Here is a 19,890-nt window from a genome sequence, read left to right as displayed (position 1 = left end):
TCTAGTGATTTCTTTTTATCCACCCATACCTATATATAAACTCCTTCTTCCCATGATATATCCCAGACCATGTGATCCCTTAGCCATAAGCCTTCTATATATCACCTATGATTTTCTTCATACCTTGGTTTCACTTATTCTCTCCCCATCTGACAGCACTTGTGTAAAGCAGTAAATCAGATGTCCCCATCAGAGATCATCTCCCTCCTTAGGCATCCTAGGACACCTTACCCCTCTAACTTTTTTGCAATTATTTCCCCCCCACTGCACTGCTGTGTAACAAACTTTTGGAGGGCAAAAGGCTACATTTCTCTGTGTTTTCGGGTTTGCACATAGCTGGTCATACAGTATCAATGAATACCCATTAAAAAAAGTAAAATCAAGGTTGCATAAATGAAATGTGGTCCTTTGGAAATGTGCCAGGGAGCCCAAAGTAAGTGTCTGACTCAAGGAAACGGGGCTGCAGAGACCCAGGAAGAAAAGGAGAGAGGGCACAAACACTTTTACCTTCTTCACAATTTTGCCTTAGGCTCAACCCAAGGTAACATGAATGGTAGAGACAGGACCCTGAAATTGCAATCGATCCCTAACACACTAACTGGAAATTACTCCATTCACTGCAAATAATGAGAAAGAATCACCAGAGCCAAAGCAAAGCTAAGTTACTTCCTTTTCCTAGAAATAAAGTAACCAAGAGTTATGATAGTAACAGAAACAGAATAGAGGGGAAAAAGGCATTTCCTTTTCCATGTTCAAATGCATTCTTCTCTTTGCTATAAAAGGAGGAATAAATGGGGGTTTGTTGAAAGCTATGTGAAGAACACATGTGATTTCTTCCAAATAGATACAAAGGTGTATACATCTACACACATTCTCCCCTTTTTATAGTACACCTCTGCAACAACTCAGTAGTAGTACTTGAGATTATAGAGACAAAAAAACCAGAGATGTCATCAGATCTGAAATTCCACCCATGCATTAGGTTCAGTCACACCAGATCATGTGATCATTCAGCTACTGCTGTATTACTAGAGTGTTCAGTAATAGGTCATTCCTGCCTGACTACAAGTTTCTCAAGGGAAGCCCTATGTCCATTTTATCTCTATGTCCCAAATCCCTACCTTGCGAAATAGTGAAAAACAAGAAATGATTGAATGAGTGAATACAATATTGAGCCATTCTAATAAATCAAAAGCTTTATTCTGCCTATATGGTATGTAAAATGTTCCATTCTACCTATTTCACTCAGAATCATGTTTTACTCTGAAAACACAAAGCAGGAAGCTGATCTCTCTTTAGATTATTGACTGCAGTTGTCAAGAGTTCTGTTCGGCTTCTGACACTCCTTGTGGTTCTTTAATGGCACAATTTGATGATCTCTTTGAACTTCTCTTCTTACTATTAGTTCCACTTGGTTGACACCTCTTGCTCATTGATGGATCCTGGGAGCAACAGATTCTAGGCTATTGAATTTAGGTTGCTTGCTTCAGTCCAGATCAGTTCCTGACTTGAGGATGGAGGCTGCTTTTAAAAATACACTTTTGTAGATTCTACCTTTGAAGATGGTTTCATTACATTAGGAAAGAGTTCACGTAATGGCATTTCAAAACTTTTCCAGGTGATAATATTTCAATAGTTAACTTCTTGAGCTGCGGGAGGCAGATATTCATAACAATACAAGATTTACCCAAGGAAACAACGCTGCAGAAATGCTGACATGAGCAAGGGAGGTGTGAGCCCAGGCATATAATGCAGAAGTTATATTTACCATTAAAGATGGAAATATTCGTAACATTCCTCAAAACACACTGCACATGTTCTGATATTACCAGAGGTAATTTAGAGGCAGTAAAAAGTATACTTCTTTAACAATGATTCAAGTATGTAAAGTTTCTTCTTTTTGAATTATCTTTGTATCAAGGAGAAAGTTATTTTCATCTTGTCTTTATGGCAAGAGATACTACTAGTTCAATGTAAAATACCAATATATTCAAACTTCTTTGGTATGGCACATAAATGAAATATGTTAAGAATACTAAAATATCAAGTCAATATAGCAAATGACACTTGGTTATGACAAAACCATGGACGTGGCAATAAATGACAAATTTGGAAAATTGATCAGGAGCAATGGATAAAAATATCAGGTAATCAATCTCCCAGAAATGTATTTCTGATTGATTAGGAGTGGGGAGAGAATTGGCAAGGGCAAAAAATTTAAGTGGTATCACATTTCTTAAGAAAAATGTCCCTTTTGAGGTCTGTCTCAGAACTGTTGGGGCAAGTTGATGGAGAAAATTAGGGAAGAATGAATAAGAAAATGGATTATCTCAGAACCACTGAAATACCCTATCTATAGCACACCAACATATATAGTCAGGATTATCCAGAGAATCAGAACTAACAGAATATTCATTCCTTCAATTTAAGGAATTGGCTTATGTGATTATGAAAGATGACAAGTCCCAAGATTTGCAATTAGCAAGTTGCAGACCCAGGGAGAGCTGATGATGTAAGGTCCAGTCCAACGACCAGCAGCCTCCAGACCCACGAAGGGCTGATGTTTCAGTTTGACTTGAAAGCAGGAAAAAAAACTGATGTCCCAGCCTGAAGACAACAAGGCCAAGAAAGTTCCCCTTTATGCTTCTGAAAGTCAGCCTGTTTATTCTATTCAGGGCTTCAGCTGGTTGGATGAGGCCCACCCACTTCAGAGACAACAACCTGCTTTATTCAGTTTACCAATTCAAATATTAATCCTATCCAGAAACACCCTCATGACAACACTGGATAACAGATAATGTTTGTCCAAATGTCTGGGCACTCCATGACCCAGTAAAGTTGACATAAAAAATTAACCATCATTTTTTTTTTAAGGTTTTATTTATTTATTTGACAGAGAGAGAGAGAACACAAGTAGGGGAAACAACAGGCAAAGGGAGAGTGAGATGCAGGCTCTCTGAGCAGGGAGCCTGACTCAGGGCTCAATCCCAGGACCCTGGGATCACAGAAGTCTTTTGAAGACATTTTCTCATTCATATTTTTAGTGTCTGACTGCCCAGTAACACAAAATAAGTGACAAGGTAGGTATTTCTACTCTATCTGTTCTTAAAGTGTATGTATTCTCACTTGAATGCAGTTTGTAGATCTCTGGACATATAAAAGTTTGAGGGGCTAGTTCACTTGGGGATTGTAGTTATTAACTTTTATTTTTATTCCTGACATGAGTTTCAATAAATAAACAAGTGATTTTTAATACTAAGTCAATAGTTACGAAACCTAAACATCACTGAACAAATGCAGCGTTAGATGATGTCCATCATGTGGCAAGGTTTCTAAGACTTGAATAATAGGACTATTTTTTACAGAGGGGGAAAAAAAACCCCACATATTGTGAGTTGATTTAAAACACTATAAAATTATTTAAATACATGCAAACATTATTTCAGATATAAAACCCTTATACTCACTATAAAACTTTAAAACTGAAACAAAATCATGCATTAAAAATACAATTATAGGGACGCCTGGGTGGCTCAGTTGGTTAAGCACCTGCCTTCAACTCAGGTCATGATCCCAGGTTTCTGGGATCAAGTCCCACATCGGGCTCCCTGCTCAGCAGGGAGCCTGCTTCTCCCTCTGCCTGCCACTCTCCCTACTTGTTCTCTCTCTCTCTGACAAATAAATAAAATCTTTAAAAAAATACAATTATAAAAGAAAAAATCATTAATGTGGGAGATGAGGTTGTGTGCAGCTGGTGATCCAGTGTTTTAGATAGAGTATGATAGTGGACAGTTTCCTTTGAATTTTGCATGACTATGCTATGGATACCATGTAATGAGTCACATTTTATGCTATTGTTTTATGTTCCAACTACAGAGAAATCTTCATTCTGAGAGAACGCAAAGATGTCAGTTTGTTGTCATTTAATGGGAACATAAAATTTACGTACTATGCCTCACTTTTCAATTAACTTAAAAAAATAATTTCTACATGGTACCCATAAATATGTAACAATAGATATTAAAAAAAATAAAGAGAGAGAGCATACATAGTAAAAATGGTTTCATAAGTAGTACCTAGTATATCTTTATTTAGGATTCTTGCATGCCGATATTTTCAGAGAAAAAAAAAAAAATCTCACCATTGAATGTCCATTTAACTTTGTGTAATCAGCATTTTCCAAACTTTTTGTGTTTTAAATCATAAAGTATTTTTTTAACATTTTAACCTCAGTTTTTATTTTTTCTTTTTTTATTACGTTATGTTAATCACCACACATTACATCATTAATTTTTGATAAATCATAAGGTATTTTTAATAACATGCCCAGCAACACAGTTTGAGAAATGCTATTATTAGGCTGTCAATTAATTTTAGGAATCACTTTTACATAATTGTTTTTATTAAAATGCATTATTTCATGTATCTTGTTCAGTTATAGTAAACACCAAGGATGAAATATATTAAGTGCGTGAAATTAAGTAAATAAAACCAGTGGGAAACGATAAGAACACACACTTTTTTTTCCTCTCTCTCTTCCTTTTTCTTTTTAAGACAAAACAGCTGGTTGTATTTAAACCATTAAGTAAACAGATATTATCATCATACTTTACCATTTAAAAATACAGTTTTATCTGCAATCAGTAAATTTAAAAATTTTTAAATCTAATATGATACTGTCAAAAGGAAGTTTTTATAGAAATTATTTAAGTGTATCGGCAATTGTGATCAAGGTAAAGCATTACATATACAACAATGAAGTTCTATTTTAGTAAATGTTGCTTTAGTTCTGTGTATGAAAAATAATTGAGGTAAGATATGAAGGACAAGTGAAAAATATAAATGTAAAATATAGTATTTAACAGTGAATACACCAGTAGGGAGGGGAGAAGAAATGCTTAAGGCAAATTATTAGAAAAGGGTGTTTGTAAAGTGTGAGACAATACCCACAGCAGGAGAAAGAGTGCAGATGTTTAAGAATGTAAAGAAAGGTCTTGACAGATATAGGTCACAGAAAAACTGAATGAAAAAATATGGCCAGTTGTGCTTTGAAGAGCCTAGTGAGTGGGCCAGACCCCTACTAAATACTCTGCTGCTTAGGTCCCTTTATTGCTGAGGATTTCTCTTATACCAAACCAGTTTCTAAACTTTAACTCCCTGGACCAGTTCTCCAGTATTTCTTGAGACTCTTTTTAATTCATTGAGGCTGAAAGTCAAATTGGAAGAGGAAATTTCCTCACTTGCACGAGTATCTTTTCCACTTCAAGTCTCAAAGTGGTATTATTTCTTCCACATTACACTCTTCTTCCTAAAAACAGATACTGAGCTATAACCAGTTTTCCGTACCAGGTGTCTTAACTTCCTTATATAGTTTATCTATTACTCTATTTAAAATATTCTGGGGGGTGGATTTTTTCCATTCTGGCCCTGTTGGGAGCTAACTCTGAGGATCAGAAGAAAGTATGAAACAGCGGAAATCACCAATCTTGAAATTGTACAGTGAAGGTTTTGATAAAGGTTAAGACTTAATAGATACATATACAAGGAATAGCTAACAGGTATGAGGGGATGACAGGAGAAAATGCCTTCCTGGAAGTGATAATAATATAAGTCTCAAAGCATTAGTGGAGACTGCATTGGTAAAAATATAAAAAAAAAGAAATTTAGGTTTATTTGTATTTTTCTGGAGAAGAGGAGGCATTTGGGTGTGATACCAAATTCATGTAGTCCTTACAAAAGCAGGCAGATTTTACGCCTAGTCTATATCAGTCCTAGACTATACCTAGTCCTAGATACCTAGTCCTAGTCTATACCTAGTCCTCGTCTATACCTAGTCCTCATCTATACCTAGTCCTCGTCTATACCTAGTCCTAGTCTATACCTAGTCCTCGTCTATACCTAGTCCTAGTCTATACCAGTCTAATGCAATTGTGCTAAATAATAATCAGAAGTTTTCCATTTAAATGTTATTAAGTATCTCAAAGTACATCAAAGTGGTAACTATTTTATATGCCACAATGTTGTTTGGTAAAATTGTATTTCTTCTCTCTTCTTCCATTATACCACCAAAACTTCAGGTACTCCTACTTGCAAGATGCTTAAATAGTGCATCCTGACATGCAGAGAGGTCTCTTTTCTCTTTTAGGCCTCCTCCTCTTTTTTATTGTGCTAAGAATATTTAATATGAGATATACTCTGGACAAAATTTTAAGGGTGAAATACAATATTGTTAACTATAGATACAATATTGTACTTCGAATCTCTATAGGTCATTCATCTTGCATAACTAAAACTGAACAACTTTTTATTTCTCCTCTCCCCACGGCCCCTTACAATTACCATTCTACTCTTCACTTCTGTGAATTTGACTATTTCGAATACATCATATACACGGGATCATACATTACTTGTCCTTCTTTGACTGGCTTATTTCACTCAACATAATGTCCTCAAGGCTCATCCATGTTGTTGCATATTGTATAATTTCTTATGTTTTATGGCTGAATAATATTCCATTGTGTATGTATGTGTATGTGTATATATATAGATATGTATCTCACATTTCCTTTGTCTAGTCATCTGTAGATGGATATTGAGATTGTTTCTATTTCTTGGCTATTGTGAATAATACTTCAATGAATATAGGAGTCCAAACACTATATATACATGATTAACAGGTAAATGAAAACATACTCAACATCACTAATCATTAGGGAAATGCAAATCAAAACCACAATGAGGTATCATCTCATAATTGTTAGGATGGCTTAAAAAAAAAAAAAAAAAAAGACAACAGAGCTGCCAAGGATGGAAAAATTAGAACCCTTGTATACTGTTGGCAGGAATGTAAAATGATGTAGCTGCTATGGAAATCAGTATGAAGCATCCTCAAATGATTAAAAACTGCCATATGGGCCAGCAATCCCATTTCTGGATATTTACCTGAAAGAACTGAAGTCAGGATCTCAAATAGGTAAGTTCCCTTCCTAGTACCTTATCATTAGATTGATATCATCTCTATTTAGAGATTCTTCATAAACAAATGTGCAGATAATTGGCTCCTTTCTTTCTTTCTTATTTCTCTCTCTGAAAAATTTCCTTCTCCTTAGAGGGTGGGAAACAAGAAATTGGATGTGAAGAAAAAGGAAGAAATTGGACTTTTAAAGACAAAAATCAGATTCCACTTCTCTCCCAATTTACTGCATTGTAGGTAGTGTTTCTCTGCAGGGAGTTCACACTCAGAACCAATACTAGAGGCCAAATTAGGAGAGGAGATCCATTCATCAAGCTATTAAATAGAAACAAATGTTTTATCAAAATCGTAAGCACACTTTACTTCACTTCTGTTTCCTGGAATCTCATGTCTACCTTGAAACTTTTGTATGAACTCATGCTCTTAAATCTCTTTTCATAGAACGTACGTTTTCCTTATAGTACATAAAAACTCAAAGAATAAATAAGTTCAGAAAGGCAGAAATCAAGGCAAGATTTCCCACTGCTCACCTATCAGAATGAGTCTTTTTTTTTTTTTCTTTTCAAAATTTCTAAAGGCTCAACAGACATTACAACTGTCAGACTCCCATTAGACAAATTGGCCATAATGTAAATAAATAGTCTTTCACCCTCGAAATTCTAACATTCAGCAGAAACAAACTTTAAAAGCCACAAAAGGAAAAGCTGCCCTGAATTAATGATGGGGTCTTCCAACATATAAATAAAATCATGTTTAGATGTGGAGTACTTCCTCATATAGCATGCAGATGAAATTAGAATTAAGACTACAAATCAAAACAAAAAACAAAAAACCCACACACAACAAAACAAAAAAACACTACAAACCTGAAATATGAAAAGTCCTTAGGAACACCTGATTCAGATGTTTTTATATTCCTTGAAGTCCTTAGGACTCTACAGGGAGCCCTAATATCTACCTAATTATTACAAATTCCCAAGAGATATTAAAATTTGTAATTGGATAATGAGAAATTGGAATTCCCAAGAATTCTCAGGGATTTCTGGAATTATAAATTATTATTATAAATTATTCCATATTTTCATAGCATTTTTAAAATGTTTTAAATATAGTGAGAAACAAATTGAGGGTTCTAGAGGGGTGGGGGGTGGGGGGATGGGTCAAGCCTGGTGATGGGTATTAAAGAGGGCACGTATTGAATGGAGCACTGGGTGTTATACACAAACAATGAATCATGGAACACTACATCAAAAACTAATGATGTAATGTATGCTGATTAACATAATAAAAAAAATTTAAAAAAGAAAGAAATAAAAAGAAATAAAAATAAAACATAATGAACAGCTACAAAATAAACAGTGACTCTTTTCTATGACAGGATTATATTAAATATTTCAGGGGAGATTTTGTAAAACAATTGATATAAAACATACAAATGCTATTGCTATAAACAAGTATGTTATGACAAAATTGCATATTTAAATAGTATGCAAAATAAACTCTGCCTGATAGAGATATTTGATAATAGAAACATTATATAAGGGAAAATAATCACTAAATGAATGCCAATTAAAAGAATTTAAAATTATAATAGCACAGGTATTTAATATTGAAAAGTTAGCATCCTTACAAATGAAAGTTTAAAACACATAAAGCTTATTCTATCCTAGAGTCTTAATTATTGTTTCACAACTTTCCCAGATGTTGAAAAAATTTCTTTCATTTTGCATTGATGTTGGGTGTACTGTTATGAGCTCACCCAAAATCTGCAAGTTGGGTGTTATGTTTCATATAAGCTCATTTCCTTTTTTAATAATAAACATATTTTGTCTACTTGTCTTGATTTTTATTTGGCTCTTAAAATCTGTATTTCTTTTTCTACTTCACATTTTAGATCAGTTTCTAATTTCAATTTGGAGTATTGAACATCAACATTCATATGTTCTCTTTGCATTTCTTCTTTCAAAGATCAATAGTATATAGTGAATATCCAAACACTGGAAAATCCCAGTGAACATTATTGGGTTGTGTTTAAATAATGCAACATGCAGAATATCTAGCAAAACTAACAGCACTTCACATAATTATGCATTGAAATTATCAATTTAAACATTCATTTGCCTACAAAAAGTTGTTATTTCTTGGAACACCACTCAAAGGATTTGTTTAAAATGTACCATGTCTAAACTTATTAATATTTAATATTTTTGCATGAATGACTCACCTTTGGCAGAAGCAGATAGCATCATAAACCTTTACTATTACATGGCAACAGCTATAAGAAGATTAAATCATCAGATGGCTATAGCTTATTTTTTATGTATTTCTATCCTGATTGCCAGAAATACACACTCTATTCCTTAATTCCACCCATCCATATTTCTTCTCTGGTTTCTACTTAATGTTAATCAATTCCTTCAATCCAGTGACCTCTCCATGCTAACTCTGCAGTTTTTATTTTCTGAGTATAATTATGATATATATTTTTTCTTCTTATCCCCAAATAAACAGCTCCTCAGAAATGAATAGGTTAGTACCAAATGACAAAATATTTGCGTGATCCAAGCCCCAGGGGGAAAAAAAAAAAGAGTTTGGTGAAAAAAATAATGAAGAGAAATAAACTTACAGATTCATGGAGCTCAGTGATATTTAAACAGGATGAGTCCTCCCTCCCACCCAATCATGCCTTTAAACATATTCAAACTGCTGGAAACTAAAGACAATGAAAAAAACCTAAAAACAAAAAATAACACTATCAGGGAACAACAGTCCTAATGACTAATGATTTTGCATCAAAAACCTTAAAGGATGGAATAAAGTGGTACAATACTTTTATAGTGCTAAAAGAAAAAAAAAAAAAGGAAGTCAACTCAGAATTCTATATCCAATAAAATTATACTTCAAGAATGAAGCTGAATAAAGGTATTCTCAGATGAAGAACAAAATAATTTGTTGCCAACTTGTTCTAAAATAATCACTAAAGGAAATTCTTCTGACAGAAAGAAAACTGGGATACTAGCAATACAGTGAAAGCAACAGGAATGGTTAATATTTGGGTAGTTATGATAGATTATTCTTCTCTAAGATCTTTAAAATGTTTGACGGTTGAAAGCAAAAAAATGATAATATTGTCTGACAAGGTTTTTAATGTATGTAACCCTTAATTTATAAGAAACTATAATATAAAGCAAAGAAACTAAAGAAACTATATGGTAGGGAGATTTCTATATCCCACTTGAAGTAATAAAATGTTGCTACTAATGGTACTGTAAAAACATTAAGAATCTATATTGTGATCTCTAGAGTAGTCCGTAAAAATAGCATTAAAATGTTATATTCAAATATACGATAGGGATACTAAAAATGTTAACATGTGCCAAAAAAAGGAAAGTAAAAACAAAAAAAAGGGTCAAAACAGAAAAGTAATAAAATTATACTTAATCCAAACATACCAACAATTGCATTCAATGTAAAGTATCTAAATATACCAATTAAAAGAGATTATGAGAATGCATTAAAAAATATGACCCAACCATACGTTGCCTACAAGAAATTCACTTCAAATACAAGGATATAAGCAGGCTAAAAGTAAAAGCCTGGAAAAAAGACACACCACACCAATACTAATCAAAAGAAAGCCAGAGTGGCAATCTTAATATCAGACAAAGTAGATTTCCAGTTAAACAAAACTACTAGAAATACAGGCATTACAAAATGATAAAAGAGTCAATTTACCTAGAAAACTTAATCTCAACTGTGTATATAACTTACCCAGAAAAACTGACAGAAATGAAAGGAGAAATGGGCAAACCACAACAATATTGGAGGCTTCAACATTCAACATTCTTATCCAGTAAAAACCAAGATTAATATGAATTGATACTCATAAAATCAACAAGGACATAGAAAAATAAACTATATCTGATTGACATTCATAGAGCACTCCACTGAGCAAAATATGCATTCAAGTGTACATGGAACATACATCAAGATGGATCACATCGTGGATCATAAAATCTTAATATATTTAAAATGACAGACCTCATATAAATTTTAATCTCTGATCTCAATGAAATTAAACTAGAAACAAGTAACAGTCACTTACCTTGTTGGAGACTTTGTATCAACTCTTCCTTTTAAAGCTTCATTCATGTAAAGCAAGTTTTCCATTGTAATACATAAAGACTCAAAAGCCCTCCACAAAATATTACCAAATAGGATTCACCATATGTATAAAGAATTGTACACCACAACCATGTGTGGTCTATCATAAGAATGCAAGGCTTGTTTAATATTTGAAAACAAACATATCCTAGTACAGGCATAGTCTAAAGAAGAAAATCCACATACTCGTATCAATTCATGGCAAAATAGCGTTTGACAAAATTAAACTTCCACCGCTAATAAAAATTCTCAGCAAAATTAGAAACAAAGACAACTTACTCAAACTTGATAAAGGGCATCAACAACAACAAAAAGAAAAAGGAAATCTGCCAATCTCACAACGGTGAAAGACTAAATGCTTTTCCCCTAAACTCAGGAACAAGGCAAGGGTGACAATTCACACCAATCCTATTATACATACTATTCCTATAAAATAGGAATAGCTCTAGCCAGCTCAAGATGATAAGAGAATAAAATAAAAGGAATACAGATTTGAAATGAAAAAATAAAACTGTCCTTACTTGTAGATGACTGGATCATCCAGGGTATAAGGAGAAAACCCCCAAGAGACTAAAAACAAAACAAAACAACAAAACAATAAAACCTCCCAGAATAAGTGAATTTAGCAAAATTGTAGAATACAAGGTCAACACACAAAAATCTATTATATTCTACGTACTAGCAAAGTAATATACAATTGTAATCTGAAATTCAAAAGCAACATTGTAAGTATTTAAACACTTTAAAATGTTTAAAACAGTTTCAAAGTGAAATACTGATGTATAAATACATAAGACATATAAAAGGAACCGTATTCTCAGAACTGAAACACAGTGATGAAATAGTCAAAGACAACCTTAAAAAACGAAGATGTATATTGTGCTCATGCATCGGAAGACTCAACCTGGTAAAGATGTCATTTCTCCATATTTTTTTTTTTTTTACAGATTTAATTCCAATAGAAATTGCAGCAATATATATTTATAGATACAGAGCGACACCTTCTAAAATTTATCTGGGAGGGTGTAGGAGGGACATCACCAACATGGTGAGTAGGGGACCGCAGCCTCCATCCCTCCACAAAGAATAACTATCAGATAGCTCTCCGCAAACGGTAATAGCTCCAGGAGAGCTCAGGTGTCCACTTAAGAAGCTTCGGGAACACAGGGGCACAAAGGACGTGGTAAACACTGCACCAAAAGGTCGGAAGCACAGTTGCAATTTGTCTGCATCGTTCCACCCCAAGGGGTGGCTCTGCTTGGCAACAAGGGGAACGCCCAAGCCCCACAGAGTTCCCTTCACTGCGAAAAAGACAGCAGGGCTTACAGGGCACAGCATCGGAACCCACTTCAGTTTCGCCCCTCCCAGAAAGAGACCGCCACAGCCCAGCTGCCCGCGGACGGCTTAGGAACAAGGAAGAAAGTGGACGCTTCCGTACCGGCCTCAGAGCGGGAGGCGCCCGCGATGCCAGTGGTCCGCCCTGCAAAGGACTTCAACAGCTCTTTCTGCTGAGGACCTCAACAGCCCTGAGCCGTGCTCAAACCCCGGCTGCAGCTTTCGTCCTTGCTTTCATCCTTAAGGACCTCGCTGGGGACGGCAGGGACTTCTTGGCAGAGAAGAGCAGCAGTTGGTGCCACTGAGGAAACCAACGCCTAGCGCAGCCGCCACAGACGCCTGTAGCTTTGGCGGCTGAGGGCTCCACGGGTTTTCACTTGTTTACAGACATTAGCTGCCTGAGTCTCCACCTGCGCCAATCCTTCTCCTCCTCCTCCTCTTCCTCCCCAGCTGCCCCAGCCAAAGCCATCATGGACGCCCTGGGGCCAGGGTCCGCCTCCTCGGCCGTCCTCACAGCTAGCTTACGTTTCTGTCGCGAGCACCGTAGGCGCCCTCAGCTGCTCAGTACCCGGATGTGGCGGGATTTCCACCCCCCTCCCGGCGCCCACGGCCACGCGCATGCGCACCATTAATGTGCGCACGTGCACGCCAACAGCCGGGGCCCCACAGGTGTTCCTGGGCCCAGATTTGGCCGTGAGTCCCGTCACTGGCCTGTGCTGTTGTGGGTGCCCACAGGTAGCGCCTGTAGCTCTGCATCTGCGTACAACACGGCCTGACTTCTGTCACCAGCCTCGGCTGCCGTGCACAAGCCCACAGCTAATGCCTGCAGCCTCAGGAGTGCACAGCAATAGCCAACGCCCAGCAACTACTGTTGCGTCTGGATCTAGTCATCACTCCTTGTTGGCTCCTAACTGGTCCCTGTAGGTGGAGGACAAGGACAGAAGAAAGAGGCGGAGCACTTCAGACGGGTAGGTGGCAATTTTAATAAGCAAGGGAACTTACTCGTGAGGTTAGTCTCGGGCAGCCGCAAGACGAGTAAATCTGCACACCGCCGGCCAGAATCTTAAGTTTATATAGAAGTCTTTTTTTTTTTTTAATTTTTTTATTTATTTGACAGAGAGAGAGCACATGGCAGGCAGAGGGAGAGGGAGAAGCAGACTCCCCGCCGAGTAGGGAGCCCGATGCGGGGCTCGATCCCAGGCCCTGGGACCATGACCTGAGCCGAAGGCAGACGCTTAACGACTGAGCCACCCAGGCGCCCCTATATAGAAGTCTTAATGCGGTTCCGTCGTGTATTCAGTGCAGGTGATCTAAAAAAACCCATTACTCTTTACGGGCTATAGCCGTGAAATGGCTCCAGCTGTGGGAAGTGGGCTGAACTTACAGGACTGGGGAGTGGGTAAGGAGGCTCCAGTTTCCCAGTTGCATCTCACAGGTTAATAGAAGGTCACATCCTCTCCATGAACTTCTCTAACACTTTATCCCTTATGGCTGGCTCTCACAATTTCATGTTGCCCACGCCCTCCTTTTCCACAGTGTATCCTGAGAGGTCAGCAAGCAGTTCACTGGCATGGAGGTGGGTTGTTTGCAACTGTCTGGCTGCACCATACTGCTGGCACATCCCATTGCAAATTCCAGTATAGTACAAAATGATCCACGGTGAAACTTGGGGCAGTAGCTCTCTCCTGTGATTTCCATACCTTTACCATGTCGGGTGTCTTATTAGGGGTTCCCAGTCTGGCATATGGGTGGCAGGCCCCACTGGTTGATTATTTGAATGTATTAAAGGCTGGGGCAGTACTTTAGTCCACCTGGCCCAGGTGGTTTTACTTGTTAGTAATTTAATCTGCTGCTTTAATATTCCTTTCTTTCTATCAGCCGTGATGCTTACAGGTTGTAAGGGAGATGGAACCAACATTAAATGTCGTATTCTTTTGGTCAGTCTTGTGTACCATGACATTTAAGATATGACTCCTGATCACTGTCTATTTGACAAGGGTATCTGTACATGGTACTTAACGTCTCTAATCCCCGAATGGTGGTAACCTGGTTTGCACAGCAACAGGATAAGTCTTGGGTTAGGCCAGACTCAGTGTCCACACAAACTAAGGCATACTTAGAACCCTCCTTCAGAGGGAAAGGGTCAGTGTAATCAATTTACCAATTCTTTGTTTGCTGGGAACTCTGGTGGATGATCCCAGATTCCTTTGGCAGTTGCCTCAGGTGTTGTTTAGAAAATAAAGGATATGCTGTTATTGCGTTAACCAAGTCACTGTATTTCCAGGTCAATTCAGCATCCTTGGCAATATGTCATCCCATCTGGGTGCTGTGGTGACCATTCTCCCCATGTATCCAATCTGTTATATCTACTGGAAGGTCGGTTGCCAGGGTTCATATTTGGGCTAGGGCACCAGCTTGCTGAGGGTCAGGTGGTGTCAGCACCCTGTGAGACAGGACATGGCAAACAGTGAGAACTGCCTCAGGTTCTTGCAAGAGAACACAGGTGTCCTTCCACTTATCCTGATCCACAAAGGCTTATTCAGGATCATCCATTCCTCAAAGGGAAGTTCTTACAATATGTTGTTCCTTAAAGCTGTCTGGTCACATCTGATTCTATGTATAGTTTTAAATATGACATTCCAGTCAAATCCTTGGTAATATAATCAATGTTCCTAATCGTTTCCTGCTACAAAGAGAACAGAACCTTATTGAACTTTGCAAATAATTATTTTACCATGAAAATAAAAAATACACTTGTGACCAAATGGACCTAACAAACATATATGAGATATTCCATCCAATAGCAGCAGAATACACATTCTTCTCAAGTAATCATGGGACATCCACCAGCAAAGATCATGTTAGGCAACAAAGTAAGTCTTAACAAATTTAAGAAAATTGAAATCATACCAAGTATTTTTCCCAGGAAGAGATTTGGAAAATTCACAAATATATTGAGGATTGAACAACATGCTCCTGAACAACCAATAGGTAAAAAAGAAAAGGGAAATCAGAAAGTAATTTGAAGGATGCCTGGGTGGCTCAAGTCAGTTAAGCATCTGCCTTGGGCTCAGGTCATGATCCCAGGGTCCTGGGATAGAGTCCCGCATCGCATTGGGCTCCTTGCTCAGCAGGGAGCCTGCTTCTCTCTCTTCCTCCTGCTCCCCCTGCTTGTGCTCTCTGTCTCTCTCTCTGACAAATGAATAAATAAAATCTTTTTTTTTAAAGTAATTTGAGATTAATGAAAATGGAAATGCAGCACACTAAAACTCATGTGATGTAGCAAATCAGTTCAAAGAGGGAAGATTATAGTAACAAATACCTATGCCAAAAATCATAAATAAGCAGCCTAACTTTACACCTCAAGGAACTAGAAAAAGGAGGATATAATAAGCCCAGAGTTAGTAGAAGGGAGGAAATAACAAAGATCAGATGGGAATAAATGGAATTGACTGGACAAACAACAGTAAAGGTTAATGAGACAAAGATTTTTTTTTTTTTTAGAAAAGATATAAAAAAGACAAACCTTTAGTTAGACTAACCATGAAAAAAGAAAGACTGAAATCATAAAGAGGAAATATTACAACTGATGCTAGAGAAATGCAAAGGATCTAATGCTAACAAATTTGAGTCCTGGCAGATGAATAGGAGCAAGCTAGTAAGTACAACACAGGAAGGAATTACATGAGCAACAGAGAAAACAGGCTCACATTTTTGAAAGTGTGTCGCATTCAAGGAACTGCAGGTAATTCCCTGTAAGTAGATACATGGAGAAGAGGGGAAAGACAAACCTAATAAGGTATTTAGAGCCAGTTTATACTAGAATGTGTGTTTCATGTCAGGGAGAGTAAATATGATGTTTTGGTTCTGCCTTGATTAGTTCTGAAATTCAACCAAAATTTTCTCTGAAAATTCAGTAACCAAACCGGATTTAAAACTGCCATTTTTTTACTTATGGGTGTGTTGGGACAGGGGTTGGGGGTGAGGGAAGAGGGTCAGGGAGATTGGGAAAACTGAAAATCTAAACCTGACCGTTTTTCTCCCTTGTACTTCCTGAGAGTTCTCTCTAGCCAAAATTTGGAAAATATTGCAGTAATAATTGGGTGGTGAATAAGGGGCTTTCAGAAAAGGCATTGTAAGACATTTATAATTTGGACAGAAAAATATTCTTCTCTTCAGTCAGTATTCACAGAAAAGGAAATCTCTGAAGAAGAAAAAATTAAAACCACTGCCTTTGATTCAAGTAATCACCACTATATACCATTGCCATACGTGATGGGCATGTGACTAGGGCAACTCAAGACATCTTTCATTTTTAGGTCAAGTGTGAAATGTTTAGGGGAAGTTTTCCCACTGTTCTGGTCATAGCAAGGCAATGCAAAATAGGGCTGCCCTAAGGCCATTGTCAGGCAGGTACTTTAGCAGTGGACATTGACAAGTTATTTAATGAATAACAAACTTCAAGTTTTTTATTAGAAGAGAAATCAGCTATTTCAAACGTCCCTAGATCAGAGGTTCTATTACGGTGTTCTGCAAGAATATCCATGTATATCAAGTTCCCCAGGGATATTTATGCGTATAAATGTTCGATGATCCCTGCATCTAGACTTCGACCTGTGTGAGAGCTCACACTTGGTCTTATACATTCAAACTCTGGGCACACCTCTTTTTTTTTTTTTTTTTTTTTCTGGGCACACCTCTTACAGCACTGAATAGAAGACAAAATTTGGGGAATTCTTGAAGATTTAAATGTTAGAGATAAAAGAAATGAGATGAGAGAGTTTATAAAGCTTGTCCAAAGTCATGTAGTCCTTCACAGGTCTCCTGAGAATTAAACTAAGTTACTTGATACAATAACCAAGGGCATTCACTAATATTTTTATCACACCCTCTCCCCTCCCCACAACACAGCCCCTGCCTGCATTCCCAAGTGGACATTTCCTGTCTCTCATGGAGATTATTTATACCTCAAAGAAAAGATCACTTTTAACAAGTAACAAATAGTGAATGCAGATGTTTCAATTCAATTGGCTGTTCTGGAAAAGCACTAAGGGGTAGTGTGTGGGGGGGATGTCAAAGCAACTGAAATTACTGATGCTCAGAAATTATCATTTTGCCACCAGTTTCAAGTTTTGCTCACATTTAAGCTCTGACTGCAACTAAAGACCAGAACAATCATTTGAGAGTCACATTATCTTTTCCCTTTGGCATCTTAAGGACATGCTAAGAATTTGAGAAAATGGGCACAGCTAGACATCCAGAAGAAGCAGGAAATAGAGAACAGGGATGAATTTAAAGGGTTTGAAGCGTCTAATCAGGAGATGACTCTTTTTTTTTTTCTCTAAGAGAGTTGAATTGACTTTTTACATGCAAATTTGGATCAGGAAATCCCATTTATACCCTAATGAGGGTGTGAAGTTCCTAGGAGTTCTCATCAGCCATAGGACATTTGGCTTCCTGTAACGGAGAGTGAGCTCTGAGGTTTTTTTTTCTAATTCAAGTCAGATTGACAGAGTGTCTCCAGAAAAACCCTGACCTGCCTAGAGCTAGGTGATAAATAATTAAGGTGTTGGGAGAGATATGGTGGCTCTCACCTGCTTGATCCCTTCAGATGCCAGGGGCTTTCAGACTGTAAGGCTCTGAGAGAATGTTCTTTTCTGATGACTTAGACCTAGGAGAGAATCAGTAGGAAGTAAAGCAATTATACTCATTGTGTAACTTAATGACACAATGTAATGTGTCTGCTAAGTGGATGTGAATATATGTGGGTTATTAAAGCAAGGTTATGGATCTGAAGAAAGCAATAACCAAACTCTAAAACATTTATGACAATATTTAACAAGCTAATATTAAGCAGACTTTTAAGAAGTTTCAAGCAACTTCGTGTAATAAATGGAATTAACCGAAAAGAAACAGCAGCTCCAAAGAGTATCAGTCCAATCAATCTTTTTCTCATTTTGTAATAATTTGTATTATTCTCTGAGACACTGTGAACATATGTGTTTATTTCTGCTTTGATGTACTGAAACTCATTACCAAAGGGCTTTTTCTAAATATCCTCTGAAATATTTATATAAATTACAGACATAACAATATTGTTTATAAATTGGCTTTATTTTATTCTTTCTTTCTTTTTTTTTTTTTTTGTTCCCCTCCACCCAAGCCTTAGTAAGCTCTAATCGCAGCATGTAATCGTTGTGCTTCTGTTAATGGGGACAGGGAGAAGATCTCAGGGTTTATAACTCTCCATCTGTGCTGGAAAGTTGACATTTGTTGCATAATATAGTTTTTGTCAAAAAACGAAAAACTGCAAAGTGTGTATGTACAGGATAATGTGACCTTTTTATATATTGATAGCATTCACTATTGCTGACTGTATTGTGGATTGTTGATACCATACACTTGCCCTCTTCCGAACTGAGATTTTTGTTTTTTAATTTAATCCATAAGTAAAGAAAATACTATTCAGTTACTTTAAAAATTTTTTTAATTGTGGAAAAATACACATAACTTAAAATTGATCATTTTAACCATGTTTAAATATACAGTTCACTGACTTTAAAAATACTCTCACGACTGTGCAACCATTACCACCATCCATCTCCTGAATTTTTCTCATCTTGCAAGAGTGAAATCCTGTAACCATTAAAGAATAATACCCCATTCCTCTCTCTCCCCTGGTTCTGACAACAATCATTGTACTTTCTGTATCTATGAATTAGAATATACTAGATACCTCTTGTAGTGGAATCTTAGGTGGTATTTGTCCTTCTGTGACTGGCTTATTTCAACTAGTATAATGTCTTCAAGGTTCATCCCAATTACAGCATGTATCAAAATTACATTCCTTTTAAGGCTGAATACTATTCCATGATAGGTTTTTACAACATTTGTTTATCCATTCATCCACTGATGGATATTTAGATTATTTCCATCTTTTGGCTAATGAGAATAATGCTACTATGAACATGGGTATACAAATATCTGTTCAAGTTCCTGCTTTCAGTTCTTTTGGTTTTATACTCAGAAATAGAACATATGGTAATCCAGTGTTTAATTTTTTGAGGAACTACCAGAACGTTTTCTGTAACTGCTACTCCTTTTTATATTCCTACTAACAATGTACAAGTATTCCAATTTCTCCACATCCTCACCAACACTGGTTCTTTTCTTTGTGTGTATGTTTTAAACAGTGACTATCTTAATGTGGTGAAGTGTTCTTCATCGTGGTTTTAATTTGCACTTCCCTAATGATTAGTGATGTTATTGGCCATTTGTCTATCTTCTTTAGGGAAATGTCTATTCAAATTATTTGCCCAATTTTTAATCCGGTTGTTTTATTCTTATTGAGTAAATTTTGTTCTTAAATGAATTTTTCCCCCCATTTTAGTGTTTTTATTCATGGCTTTGGACTTTAT

The sequence above is a fragment of the Mirounga leonina genome, unplaced genomic scaffold (assembly GCF_011800145.1).
Source record: "Mirounga leonina isolate KUSES-001 unplaced genomic scaffold, KU_Mleo_1.0 Mir_180, whole genome shotgun sequence".
Lineage (NCBI taxonomy): Eukaryota > Metazoa > Chordata > Mammalia > Carnivora > Phocidae > Mirounga > Mirounga leonina.
This window is presented reverse-complemented; position numbering follows the sequence as displayed.